Below are 14,630 nucleotides of genomic sequence, written 5' to 3'. Positions count from 1 at the left end.
GCCTATTTGGACCCTGTCAAATAAGTTGCAGGTGGGCAAAGTAAGGAACCACCTGTAACTTATTTGACGGGGTCCAAATAGGCTGAGCGTGGTCAATGCATTAATAGGTCATATTTCATAATTACAGTGGTTTTATTAGGTGAAACCTAATGTACACCACACAGGGGCCACAATACTACACACTGATGTACATTAAAGCTATCAATTATGCATAATTAGCCTAAAAATGGACTGTCCACGAACAGCCTATTTGGACCCTGTCAAATAAGTTGCAGGTGGGCAAAGTAAGGGCCCACCTGTAACTTATTTGACGGGGTCCAAATAGGCTGTCCGTGGTCAATGCATTAATAGGTCATATTTCATAATTACAGTGGTTTTATTAGGTGAAACCTACTGTACACCACACTGGGGACACAATACAACACACTGATGTACATTAAAGCTATTAATTATGCATAATTAGCCTAAAAAATTACTGTGCACGAACAGCCTATTTGGACACTGTCAAATAAGTTACAGGTGGGCAAATTAAGGGCCCACTGTAGCCTAAAAATGGACTGTCCACGAATAGCCTAATTGGACCCTGTCAAATAAGTTACAGGTGGGCAAATTAAGGGCCCACTGTAGCCTACAAATGGACTGTCCACAGACAGCCTATTTGGACCCTGTCAAATAAGTTACAGGTGGGCAAATTAAGGGCCCACTGTAGCCTAAAAATGGACTGTCCACAGACAGCCTATTTGGACCCTCTCAAATAAGTTACAAGTGGGCAAAGTATACCTGTAACTTATTTGACGGGGTCCAAATAGGCTGTCCGTGGTCAATGCATTAATAGGTCATATTTCATAATTACAGTGGTTTTATTAGGTGAAACCTACTGTACACCACACTGGGGACACAATACAACACACTGATGTACATTAAAGCTATTAATTTTCCATAATTAGCCTAAATATGGACTGTCCACAGACAGCCTATTTGGACCCTGTCAAATAAGTTACAGGTGGGCAAATTAAGGGCCCACTGTAGCATAAAAATGGACTGTCCACGAATAGCCTAATTGGACCCTGTCAAATAAGTTACAGGTGGGCAAATTAAGGGCCCACTGTAGCCTACAAATGGACTGTCCACAGACAGCCTATTTGGACCCTGTCAAATAAGTTACAGGTGGGCAAATTAAGGGCCCACTGTAGCCTAAAAATGGACTGTCCACAGACAGCCTATTTGGACCCTGTCAAATAAGTTACAAGTGGGCAAAGTATACCTGTAACTTATTTGACGGGGTCCAAATAGGCTGTCCGTGGTCAATGCATTAATAGGTCATATTTCATAATTACAGTGGTTTTATTAGGTGAAACCTGCTGTACAACACACTGGGGACACAATACGACACACTGATGTACATTAAAGCTATTAATTATGCATAATTAGCCTAAATATGGACTGTCCACGAACAGCCTATTTGGACCCTGTCAAATAAGTTACAGGTGGGATCTTTTTTATATTTTGTTGTCATGATTGATAAAAATGCATAAAAATGATTAAATATCAATTTTAAGTTCATCTTTGGGCCCCCCTGAGCAATTAGCAGCCTTCAGAACCCCGAAATTCCACTGTCCACGAACAGCCTAAATTTTTGAATGGGATAAGTTGCAGGTGGGACGTCCAGATCTCAGCCTCTGGACACAATTTGGAGCTGAAACCTGAAACAGGGCCCACCTGTAACTTATTTGACGGGGTCCAAATAGGCTGTCCGTGGTCAATGCATTAATAGGTCATATCTCATAATTACAATGGTTTTATGTCGTCAAACCTACTGTAAACCACACTTGGGACACAATACAGCACACTGATGTACATTAAAGCTATTAATTATGCATAATTAGCCTAAATATGGGCTGTCCATGAACAGCCTATTTGGACCCTGTCGAATAAGCTACAGGTGGGATGCTGTTTTTAACTTAGACATTTTCAGCGGATGAATCCCCGTAATGATTAGGCGATTTTATCACATGTGGTGAAGTCCCACCTGCAACTTATTTGACGGGGTCCAAATAGGCTGTCCGTGGTCAATGCATTAACAGGTCATATTTCATAATTACAGTGGTTTTATGAGGTGAAACCTACTGTACACCACACAGGGGACACAATACAACACACTGATGTACATTAAAGCTAATAATTATGCATAATTAGCCTAAAAATGGACTGTCCACGGACAGCATTTAGGGCACCCGTCAAATAGGTTACAGATGGAATGCTGTTTTTAACTGTAACGAACTTAACGGGGTACTACGGACCCCAGTCTTTGCGGACCGTCTGAGGGGACCCTGAGGGGCCACAGATTTCAAATCGGAGCCATTCGGAGCTATTGGGACCGTTGCGTGGGGATGTCCACCAAACGCCTATGAAAATGAATGGGATAAGTTGCACGTGTCAGTGGCTCCCGCGCGGCCCCCGGGGGTCCGAGGGGCCCCAAACTCTACAAAAAGTTGCGTCACGTGGCCCTCTGCGACAGACAGAGCGGGCTAGGTCGAGACATGCCAAGTTTATTTTTAGCTATTTTTTATGCACCTCTCTGTCTCCCATTGATCTCTATGGGAGCATGTGTCTGCAAGGGTTAATTCAGCAGTTAGGATTAGACGGCCTACTTGTTCCAACTTATGTGCAACTTATTCCATGGGGCTGTTGGTGGCCAATTAGCGCGAAAAAAGGTCAGAGGGACGCGGAACTCTAGAACCCGTCCCCGGGGCCCGTGACGAGACCCACGTGTCGGTTTCGGGCCGATCGGGCGTTTCCTTCAAAGCGTTTGGCTGAAACACATACTTAGAACCGATCTAGAACCACCAAGCCCGTGATCTAGAACCGGGGGCCCCCGGACCACAGCCGTGCCGAATTTGGGGCCGCTGCGACCTTTCGACCCCTTTTGGCCCCTGTTTTTTTGACGTCCCACGTGCAACTTATTCCATGGGGCTGTTGGTGGCCAATTAGCGTGAAAAAAGTTCAGAGGGACGCGGAACTCTAGAACCCGTCCCAGGGGCCCGTAACGAGACGCATACGTCAGTTTCGGGCCGATCGGACCTTTCTGTCCACCCTTCACCGAGCACATGGTCCAATTAATGGCAGCCCTCTTGCACACACAGAAAGACATATGCTCAGTAGAACCAAAAGTGAGGAGATTTTTGAACAAAAAAATGATACACTTGGAACCGATCTAGAACCCTGCGATCCGGGATCTAGAACCGGGGGCCCCTCGACTACCAGGGCGGCGAATTTGGAGGCGGTGCGACCTTTCGACCCCTGTATTTCCGCCCTCCCACGTGCAACTTATTCAGTTTAAACTTCACAGTCGCTTCCAGGTCAAGGGGGGCTTTTTTCGGCCAAACGAGCAGTTTTGGGCACGGAACTCTAGAACCCGTCCCCGGGGCCCGTGAAGGGACGCATATGTCAGTTTCGGGCCGATCGGCGTTTCCTTCGAACCGTTTTGCTGAAACACATACTTAGAACCCATCTAGAACCACCAAACTCGTGATCTAGACCCGGGGGCCCCCGGACTACCGCCGTGCCGAATTTGGGGCCGCTGCGACCTTTCGACCCCTTTTGGCCCCTGTTTATTTGACGTCCCACGTGCAACTTATTCCCTGGGGCTGTTGGTGGCCAATTAGCGCGAAAAAAGGTCAGAGGGACGCGGAACTCTAGAACCCGTCCCAGGGGCCCGTGACGGGACGCATACGTCAGTTTCGGGCCGATCGGACCTTTCTGAAACACGTCCACCAAACACCTGTGGAAATGAATGGGATAAGTCACACGTGTCAGTGGCCCCTGTACGGCCCCCGGAGGTCCCACGGGCCCCAAACACTGCGTGCCGGGGCCCCACGGGCCCCCGAACGACATAGCAGGTGGACGAGTCTCTAGAGCTCAGGGCTAATTTTTTCTCTACATTTGTTCAAGTTTCTCTTCAAATGCCACTTGCACTCATAGTCAGCTCATAGACTGGCATTCCCTCTTGAAGGGTCAAACTGAAAACACACTCGGAACCGATCTAGAACCACCAAACCCGGGATCTAGAACCGGGGGCCCCCGAACACCCACCGCGTCGAGTTTGGGGCCGCTGCGACCTTTCGACCCCTTTTGGCCCCTGTTTTTTTGACGTCCCACGTGCAACTTATTCCATGGGGCTGTTGGTGGCCAATTAGCGCGAAAAAAGGTCAGAGGGACGCGGAACTCTAGAACCCGTCCCAGGGGCCCGTGACGGGACGTACGTGTCAGTTTCGGGCCGATCGGACCTTTCTGTCCACCCTTCACCGAGCACATGGTCCAATTAATGGCAGCCCTCTTGCACACACAGAAAGAAATATGCTCAGTAGAACCAAAGCGAGGAGATTTTTGCACAAAAAAATTATACACTTGGAACCGATCTAGAACCCTGCGATCCGGTATCTAGAACCGGGGGCCCCTCGACTACCAGGGCGGCGAATTTGGAGGCGGTGCGACCTTTCGAGCCCTGTATTTCCGGCCGCCCACGTGCAACTTGTTCAGTTCAAACTTCACAGGCGCTTCCAGGTCAAGGGGGTGTTTTTTGGCCAAACGAGCAGCTTTGGACGCGGAACTCTAGAACCCGTCCCAGGGGCCCGTGACGGGACGCATACGTCAGTTTCGGGCCGATCGGGCGTTTCCTTCGAACCGTTTTGCTGAAACACATACTTGGAACCGATCTAGAACCACCAAACCCGTGATCTAGAATCGGACCACCGTCCACCAAGTACCTGTGAAATCGCATTGAATAAGTTGCACGTGTCACTGAACCTCGTTCGGCCCCTGGAGGTGCTAGGGGCCCGAAACTTCTTGGAAAGCTGCGTCACTCGGCCCCGGAAAGCACACAGAGAGGGGAACGTCTAGTCACACAAAAAAAATACTTGTTGCCCAATGTCCACAGAACACCTATGAAAATCAATGGGATAAGTTGTACGTGGGACGCTTTGCCGTTTGGCCCCCGGGGGCCCTGGCGGCCCCAAACTTAATCTGCCTACTGTCACTGGGGCCCAGAAAGACCCTGGGGGATGTAGAAAGCTGAACCATGTGTGGATCAGGCCGAACCACCGAAACGCACACTTGGGAACCACGTAGAACCTTGAAACTAAGGATCTCGCCCCGGGGCCCGCTGGGCTACCCTCACGCCAAATTTCGAGGCCCTGTGAGTTTTCGGCTCAGAGTTAGAGACACAGTGAATTGAGACAAAAAACAGGTGGTTAGGGGTCAAAATAGGCACTTTGTGGTACAGAGGATGACTATGGTGAAGTTTAGGTGGTTAGGGGACCCCACAGGCACTTCGTGGCAATGGAGAAGAAAATAGGTGGTTAGGGGTCAAAATAGGCACTTCGTGGTACTGAGGAAGACTATGGTGAAGTTTAGGTGGTTAGGGGACCCCATAGGCACTTCGTGGCAATGAAGAAGAAAATAGGTGGTTAGGGGTCAAAATAGGCACTTCGTGGTACTGAGGAAGACTATGGAGAAGTTTAGGTGGTTAGGGGACCCCATAGGCACTTCGTGGCAATGAAGAAGAAAATAGGTGGTTAGGGGTCAAAATTGGCACTTCGTGGTACTGAGGAAGACTATGGTGAAGTTTAGGTGGTTAGGGGACCCCATAGGCACTTCGTGGCAATGAAGAAGAAAATAGGTGGTTAGGGGTCAAAATAGGCACTTCGTGGTACTGAGGAAGACTATGGTGAAGTTTAGGTGGTTAGGGGACCCCATAGGCACTTCGTGGCAATGAAGAAGAAAATAGATGGTTAGGGGTCAAAATAGGCACTTTGTGGTACTGAGGAGGACTATGGTGAAGAGTAGGTAGTTGGTGTACCCCAAAAGCACTTGGTGGACTCCCACGTGGTGCAATGGCACCCCCAGAGGCGTCCACAGAGAGCCTATGGTAATATATGCTAATCTTGTCCTCTTTATATGCGATTTTGGAAAAGTGACACGGCACCACTGAATAAGCAGCTTGTGTCGTCCATTTCGAGCACGCGGACCTCGAAGTGTCGGTGCTGACAATGGCAACTTAAATGAATGGGGAAAAGCAAACGTGATAACCACTACACTACGGAAACTTGATTTGGACGGCACCCACCTAGTGTCATTCGGCATTGCAGTCTGCCTACAGCTCCTTGGTACGATGGCCTTCACCTGTCTCAAAAGTAAGGGTTTTGTAGCATTTATATTTAAAATGCATCCACTTGTTTCCGCCCAGTTTTGAACTGAGCACCTTTCGGGTGTAAAGCTAACATGATAACCACTACACTACGGAAACTTGTTTTGGACGTCAGTCCCACCTCTTCTAGGGTACGCTTGTTCAAAAGCGACTGAAACTATAAACTGCCCAGTGTTTTTAACATGGCAAAAAGCTGCTAATAGGCGGCGAGCTACATAGGCCTACCGTGCACCCCCCCCACCTCCCAACAAAACCATACTTTTCTGAAAGGTCTGGATGTGTAGAATATGAATCTGAATGTTAACATTGAAAATGTTGGGTTGCACTACCTGTTTTAGGCCTGTGAATAGGGAAACCCTAAAAAACGATTGTAAGCGATTTTAACACGTCGAGATTGTCCTAGTCAATCAGAACAGCTTTTAGGGGACCCAATACACACTCAAACTTAACATATGATGACTTAGGTCAAATATCTACCATGCTGCTTATTGGTAGGTGTCTAAAATGAACATAGGTAAGGCTTTATGTTGATATAATGAGCCCATTTCATGCATAGGCCACGACCTAGATTCGCCTATCATACACCCCAACCCCCTCCCCTGACAAAATCATGCTTTTCTGAAAGGTCTGGATGTGTAGAATATGAATCTGAATGTTAACATTGACATTTTTGGGATACACTACCTGTTTTAGCCCTGAATATGGAAACCCTAAAAAACGATTTTAAGCTATTTTAACACGTCGAGATTGGCCTAGTCAATCAGAACAGCTTTTAGGTTACCCAATACTCTTACTACACTACATTGATAGTTACTTTAAATAGTTGTTTTTAATTATTTTTTATTTAATATAGTTAAGGCCTTGTATGGATATAATCGATCAAGGTCCATTTCCATAGTATCAGTTAATATGCTAACGTGCTAACATTCCAACCCTCATTACCCTTTCCATCAAAGGTGTGTGGCTCACAAGTCATTTCATTGACAAATCAGAAACCTGTCTGGGTTGTTCATCCAATGACAAAATAAGATATTTGTTGAATTTTCATTAATAGTTTCCTCTGTGTCAGACAGGTATATAAAGACCGTCCTGAAAGACTGTTCTTACTCACACAGACAGATTCTCCAAGTCTGCATCCTCTGCCTATACAGCAAGAAATTTGTTTCACTGAATTGCTCGATGTTTGATATTTTAGTTTACAATTTAATATAATTGACCCGTCTTACTACACTACATTGATGCTTACTTTAAATATTTGTTTTTAATTATTTTAAATGACATTTGATAGATTAATAGATATATACTTTATTCATCCCAAAGGGAAATTTTAGACGTCCAGTAGCTTATACATACACACACACACACACACACACACACACACACACACACACACACACACACACACACACACACATATCTCATACACATAGATAATCTAGTCGGTTATGTAGTTGGTTTCTTCAACATAGCTGAACTGCTCAGTTATGTCTGAGTCAAGACATGAGTCAGTGGGCCAAGTGACTGCAGGTCCTTCAAGGCATAGGGGATGTCATGGGACAAAACCAAAGTCCAGATGCATTGTGCATGTCCCTGGTCTTGTATATGGACCACTCGTGCAATTATGGGCAAACGCAGATTCTGATGCAAGATTAGCCAGAATGAAAGAAATACGTGACAAGAGATTAGCTGAACCACTGGAATCTGCTCACAGAATGACTGTAACCTGTGAACTTATACCAGACACCCTTACAGAAGGTGATGGATATCACAGAGAATGCTACCAAAGATTCACCATGAATCTCAAAAGACTCGACCAGAAGCCTGAACTATTAGCAGCAAGTTCAAGGCAAAGTCAGAGGGCCTCAACTGGTGACAAGGTGCTCTTCACACCTGACTGTATATTCTGCAACTCAATTACACGGAAGAAGGTAAAAAATAAAGGGATATGGACGACTGAGGGGTTAAGAGAGTTTGAGTGTGATGGGTGGAGAACAGTCCTCAAAGTTGCAGAACAAAAATTTGATGAAAATTTGCTTCACAGAATTAGAGGAAAGGATCTATTTGCTACAGAAGCTAAATACCACAAATCCTGTAGAGTCCAATATACACAACATTTAGAAAAATGGAGAAGTGCAAGCACAGAAAACAAGGCCAAACAAATCCAACTAGTAGAAGCTCACGGTGAGGCATTTGGTGCTGTATCTCGAGTAATTGACAAGGAAATCATCGGCAGCAACAAAATGATGAAATTGACTGATCTGACCAAAATCTACATAGCTCATCTGGAATGCACAAACTTCCCCAATCCCAAATTGCGTGGGGAAAAGCTCAAAGCTAAGCTAGAAACACATGGACAATACAAGGAAAAGGTGGCATTCTGCAAGCTAAACAAAAAAGGCCGTTTCTCGACATACATTGTGTACAACTCACAAAGTGACATTACAAACCTAGTGCAGTGTGCATATGAACTTGGTTCCAAAGACATGATCCAGGAGACTGGCCATTATCTACATGAGGAGATTCTGGAAAGCTTTGCAAAAGCTGATGAGTTGAGATGGCCACCCTCTGCCCAGGATCTTGTAAGCATGAACATTGTAATTCCATCTAATTTGGAGACATTTCTGTGTCATGTGATATGTGGCAAACCAAAATCACAAAGCTCCAAAATGAACAGGCTTGTAAATTCAATAGGGCAAGACATATGTCGCGCCACAACAAATGGAGAATGGAAACTTCCAAAGCATATGCTTATATGCATGACACTTAGACACCTTTTCAGGAGTGAAAAATTAATTACCCTATTTAATCGATTGGGCCATTCAGAGAATTATACATTCTCCCTTGAACTGGAAACTGCACTTGCTGAGGCTGTGGCTGAGACATCCAGTCTTTTGTCTACACAAATCATTAGATCACCAGGAGCCCCTTCCATTTTCCACTCAGAATTTGATAATTTTGATCAGTTGCTCAACAACTTAACTGGAATGGATTCAATTCACACTGCACATGGCATTATGTTACAGGACATAGAAGGCAAGCCGGAGAATCATGGCGGAGTCCGTATCGATATTCCATCCACTTCCAGGAAAACAAAACGACGTTCTTTTGAGCAGGGGTCAGCTGAAGCTCTTCCTGACTGCTATATTACACAACGGAAAAGTCCTCAAATAACCATACACCAAAGAGTAATTCCTGATGGTGAGAGGGCTCTTCAAGATGCTACCATGAAGCACTTTCTGTGGGTCTTGATCCGTACAGCATGCAGCAAATCAGATCAACAATTTCCAGGATGGACAGGTTTCATCACAATGTCAGGACGAACCCCTGAAAGTCTGACAACTATTGATTATTACCCTGTTATTCCAAGCCCAATTACAGACTACAAGACAGTAAAAGAATGCCTTCGATATGCTGAGGAGGCAACAGCAGAAATCCAACAACAGTATGTTGTTACAACATTCGACTTGGGGGTACGCATGAAAGCATATCCCCTGATTTGGAATGATCAATCTAGGTATGATAAACACATAATATTGATTGGTACATTTCATCTGGCTTGCGCATATCTGAAGATGGTGGGCAAGAAAATGGATGGATCGGGTCTCTCTGATATCTTGTTGGAAGCTGGGCTGATTGCTTTAGGTTCTCTTCAAGGTGTCCTTACTGGTAAACATTATGACAGATCACTACACTGTCATAAGACAGTATTGGAATGTCTTGAAAGACTTCTCCTATCACAATACCTCACAAGTATTGGAGAGAAAGAAGTATTCTCTCAATTACCAGAGGGATCAAAGGGGATACTAGATGAACTGCTGAAAGCTCCTTCTAAAGAAGCCTTAGATGCAACAAGGAATGATGTTCCACTGCAGAAGTACATCGAAGGATATCAACAGTTTCGAGAGAGTGTAAAAGCTGGACATCTAGGGAAGACAGCACAGCTGTGGACATCTTACATGGACCACATCTGGTTGGTACTGTCTCTCATCCATGCAGTGAAACATAATGATTTTCTCCTTTATGCTCAGTGTTTGCACCTTATGGCAGACCTGTTTTTCAGCTTTGGAGGCCAGAATTATGCCAGATATCTCTCTTACTTCTCCATATTCATTGCGAACATTGAAGTGTCACATCCTGGAGCCACAGAGTTGTTGAAAAGAGGGGCTATTAGCGTTGCACGTTCCTTCATTCCAGGTAACCGCTGCGCCGTAGATAAAACTATGGAGGAGACCTTCATGCGACATGCTAAATCTCATGGGGGTGCTGGTGGAAATGCTTTTGGTGTGTCAGGAATTCTGACAAATTATGATGCCTACCAACGTTGGGTACGAACAACCCATGCTAGATCTCAGTATGTTAATGCAACCCTCAGTATGGCTGACATGCTGTCTGGAACAGCTGCAGAAACCAAGCATAATGAGCTTCGTCCAGCTGAGATGTTGAAGAGTGAAAAGTTGGTGAGAAAAACAATTGAGGCAGTGGAGAGCTTCCTTAACCCTTTTGAGTTGGGAAGCACTGACAACTTGTTTATTCTTTCTTCTGATGCTGCAGTATCTGCTGAGGTCCAAAGAGATGTTTTGAGAGCTGAACAAGCAGGCAAGGTTGCCAAGGATATTTTTATTGCGACACGCCTGGAAAAAGGTTGTGACTTCTTTGAGCCTATCAAGCGCCTTGGCCTCAAAACCTTCACGGACATGAACAAAAAGAGCAAAGTTACAACAACAACAACACACAAAGTAATACAGTATCAGCAGCAAGGGAACATTGCTTTCCAGTTGTTCATGAAGTCCCAACAGCAAGGTCTACAATTGGACATGAGGGAACTACTCACGTACCCCTTGACTCCTGTGCCGTACAGTATAGGCACTGCTGATGGTTTCTTGTCCAAAACAGATAAGTCAAAGTCATTTGCTTACCTGGTAAAAGACATCAATGATGCTGCCCTACCATCCACAGATCAAACTCTTGTAATTATTGATGGAAATGCCTACTTTTACTTCTTGAAGGAGGTACCAGGCAGCTTCAAACAGATATGCAGTAAGGTGTTTGACATGATGCCAAAGACAGGCAATGTTGTGTTCAGCACAGATAGTTACTTCCCCAATTCTGTGAAAACAATGGAAAGACAGAGGAGGGGTTGTGGTCAAAAGCTTATCATAAAAGGTGAAAATACCAAAAGGCCAGCAGATTGGAAACAGTTCCTCGCCAATGATGAAAACAAGCAACAATTTATTGCACTACTCATCCGCCTTTGGAGTGAAGACTCATATGCCAGGAAGCTACATGGGAGACAAGTGATCATAACCTGTGAAGGAACAGCATATCTGCTAACGTCTGAAGATGGCAGCTCAACATGCAGAACAGAAGTCCTGAGCCTTAAGTCTACCCAAGAAGAGACAGATTCTAGAGTCATTCTCTACTGTGACTTTGCCAGAGACAACAACTACAGCAATGTTGTCGTTAAGAGTCCTGATACTGACATATTTTTCATCTTGTTACACTATGCTCTGGCAATGTCAGACTTAAATATTATGTTTCACACTGGCACAGGAAACAAGAAAAGGCTCATTGATGTGAGTGAAATGTCTCGTAGTTACTCTCAGCAACATTTGACAGAACTAATGGCACTTCACGCCTTCAGTGGTTGTGATACCACTAGTGCATTCAAGGGGTTAGGCAAAGTCAGGCCATTGAAAACCCTCTCTAGGATGCCAAAGTTTGGAGAAACTCTTGCCAGGCTGGGAGACACATGGGATGTACCGAGGGATCTCTTTGATCTCCTCAATGAGTTCACCTGTGCTCTGTTTAGTAGACCACGAGTACGAAGTGTTGATGAGTTGCGTTTCTTGCGAATGAGTGAGCTGTGCTCCAAAGATGACAAGCATCTAGCCCACTCAAGAAATGTGGACCTGGCTACACTCCCCCCATGTGGGAGGAGTTTAGAGCAACACATCAGGAGGGTTAACTACCAGGTTGGAATATGGAAGGTGGCCCATATTGCCAACCCTGACATCCCTGATGCTTGCAATGGACACGGTTGGACACTGGTTGACCAAAAGATTGAGCCTCTGTGGTATGAGGGATGTGTTCTCCCACAGCAATTGGCAGATATCATTGAATCTGTGAGTGGCAGGGATGAGGAAGATGAATCAGATGATGATAGCGTAACAGATGAACAGTACTTATCTGATGATGACAACTCTGAGTCAGACCAGGATTGAAAAACAGTTTGAGTGTCATGTTACACCTGACATATGCATGAAATATACATGTATTTTATTGATTGGTAAAACATATTACCCTAATAGTAGGTCATTATACCTACTATTTGTTCAGTGTTTCTTTGGGAAAGGGAAGCTATGTATGCTGTAGTTCTCTTACAGCATGTGTGTGTGTGTGTGTGTGTGTGTGTGTGTGTGTGTGTGTGTGTGTGTGTGTGTGTGTGTGTGTGTGTGTGTGTGTGTGTGTGTGTGTGTGTGTGTGTGTGTGTGTGTGTGTGCATGATGTATATAGGTCTTGTGTGTTAATGTGTGTTCTTGTGCATTTGTGTGTGTGTGCGCATTCAGTATATAGTTATTTTCAATGCTGTATGTAGTTCTTGTATATAATTATTGTGCGTTTGTGTGTCTGTGTGCATGCTTGCATGCTGTATATAGTTCTTTTCCATGCTGATTTTAGCTTTTGTATATAGGCCTAGTTATTTTGTGTGTCTGTGTGCATGCTGTATATAGTTATTTTCCATGCTGATTGTAGTTTTTGTATATAGTTATTTTGTGTGTCTGTGTGCATGCTGTATATAGTTCTTTTGAATTTGTGTGTGTGTGCATGCTGTATATAGTTAATTTCAATGCTATATGTAGTTCTTGTATATAGTTATTGTGCGTTTGTGTGTCTGTGTGCATGCTGTATATAGTTCTTTTCCATGCTGTATGTAGTTATTGTATATAGTTATTGTGTGTGTCTGTGTGCATGCTGTATACAGTTCTTGTGAATTTGTGTGTGTGTGTGCATGCTGTATATAGTTATTTTCCATGCTGTATGTAGTTCTAGTATATAGTTATTGTGCGTTTGTGTGTCTGGGTGCATGCTTGCATGCTGTATATAGTTCTTTTCCATGCTGTTTGTAGTTTTTGTATATAGTTAGTGTGTGTCTGTGTGCATGGGAAATCCGGAAATTACAAAGGTAAACAACAGCACTACACACGTAGATGGTGCACGTGTCAGCAACGCCTTTGTTATTAAACATTGTGAAGTGCTGTTCCAATCCCATCTATACCTATCTGAGCTCATGTGGTCTTACACACTCACTCACTTAGCACCTGAGATCAATTAAGTCTGTGAGTCTTTAGTCCTTAGTCCTCAGGGCTTACTTTGGGATTGGCCCTTCGTGTGTGTGTGCATGCTGTATTTAGGAAATGGGCTCATTAAATCAACATAAGGCCTTAACTATATTAATTTTAGTCACTTACCAGGAAGCAGTATAGGGTGCCCTTTGACCTAAGTCATCATATGTTAAGCTTGAGTGTGTAATGGGTCACCTAAAAGCAGTTCTGATTGACTAGGCCAATTTCGACTTGTTAAAATCGCTTAAAATCGTTTTTTAGGGTTTCCCTATTCACAGGCCTAAAACAGGTAGTGCAACCCAAAATTTTCAATGTTAACATTCAGATTCATATTCTACACATCCAGACCTTTCAGAAAAGTATGGTTTTGTTGGGAGGTGGGGGGGGTGCACGGTAGGCCTATGTAGCTCGCCGCCTATAATTTTGTTGGCAGACCGAACATTTTATATTACTGTACAGGAAACTTCAATGGTTATTTGTTTTATTTTTGTCCTTTTCTAAGAGATTAAACCACAAACATCCCTGCAAGTGTACTGACCTGCTCAACAGAAAATCTCATACGAAATTTTTGCAAAAATCACCCACAGTTTCCACCCAGTTTCGAACTGGGGACTTATCGCGTGTGAGGCGAACGTGATAACCACTACACTACAAACACGTCTTCAGGTTGCAGACATTAATCTTTAGGTGCACGCTTATTAAAAAGCATATAAAGGAAATGAGCGCTGCACCCACCTAGCGTGGCAAAGAGTTAAAGTTTTCTGTCAGAATCCAACCACTGTTTCTGCTCGGTTTCGAACCGAGGACCTTTCGCGTGTTAGGCGAATGTGATGACCACTACACTACAGATACCTATTGATGAGGTGCATGTGCTTTTTAGAAGATGGCTCCTTCCCATAATCTGCTCTGCAAGCAGTGTGACAGTCTGTGAATTCCACAAACAACAGAACAGAGGTCATTCGGCACCCACCTAGTGTCATTCGGCATGGCAGTCTGCCTACAGCTCCTTGGTACGATGGCCTTCACCTGTCTCAAAAGTAAGGGTTTTGTAGCGAATTGCAGCATTTATATTTAAAACGCAT

At 44.5% G+C, this 14,630-nt stretch overlaps 1 non-coding gene across 1 annotated transcript; it reads right to left on the bottom strand.

The window, feature by feature from the left end:
* Positions 1-14,327: 14,327 nt before the first annotated feature.
* Positions 14,328-14,400, bottom strand: trnav-aac (transfer RNA valine (anticodon AAC)). Its single transcript has one exon. It is a non-coding gene; the product is annotated as a tRNA-Val (tRNA).
* Positions 14,401-14,630: the final 230 nt, after the last annotated feature.

The sequence above is a fragment of the Siphateles boraxobius genome, unplaced genomic scaffold (genome assembly GCF_051911475.1).
Source record: "Siphateles boraxobius isolate OS27281-9 unplaced genomic scaffold, OSU_SipBor_1 63, whole genome shotgun sequence".
Lineage (NCBI taxonomy): Eukaryota > Metazoa > Chordata > Actinopteri > Cypriniformes > Leuciscidae > Siphateles > Siphateles boraxobius.
This window is presented reverse-complemented; position numbering and strand designations above follow the sequence as displayed.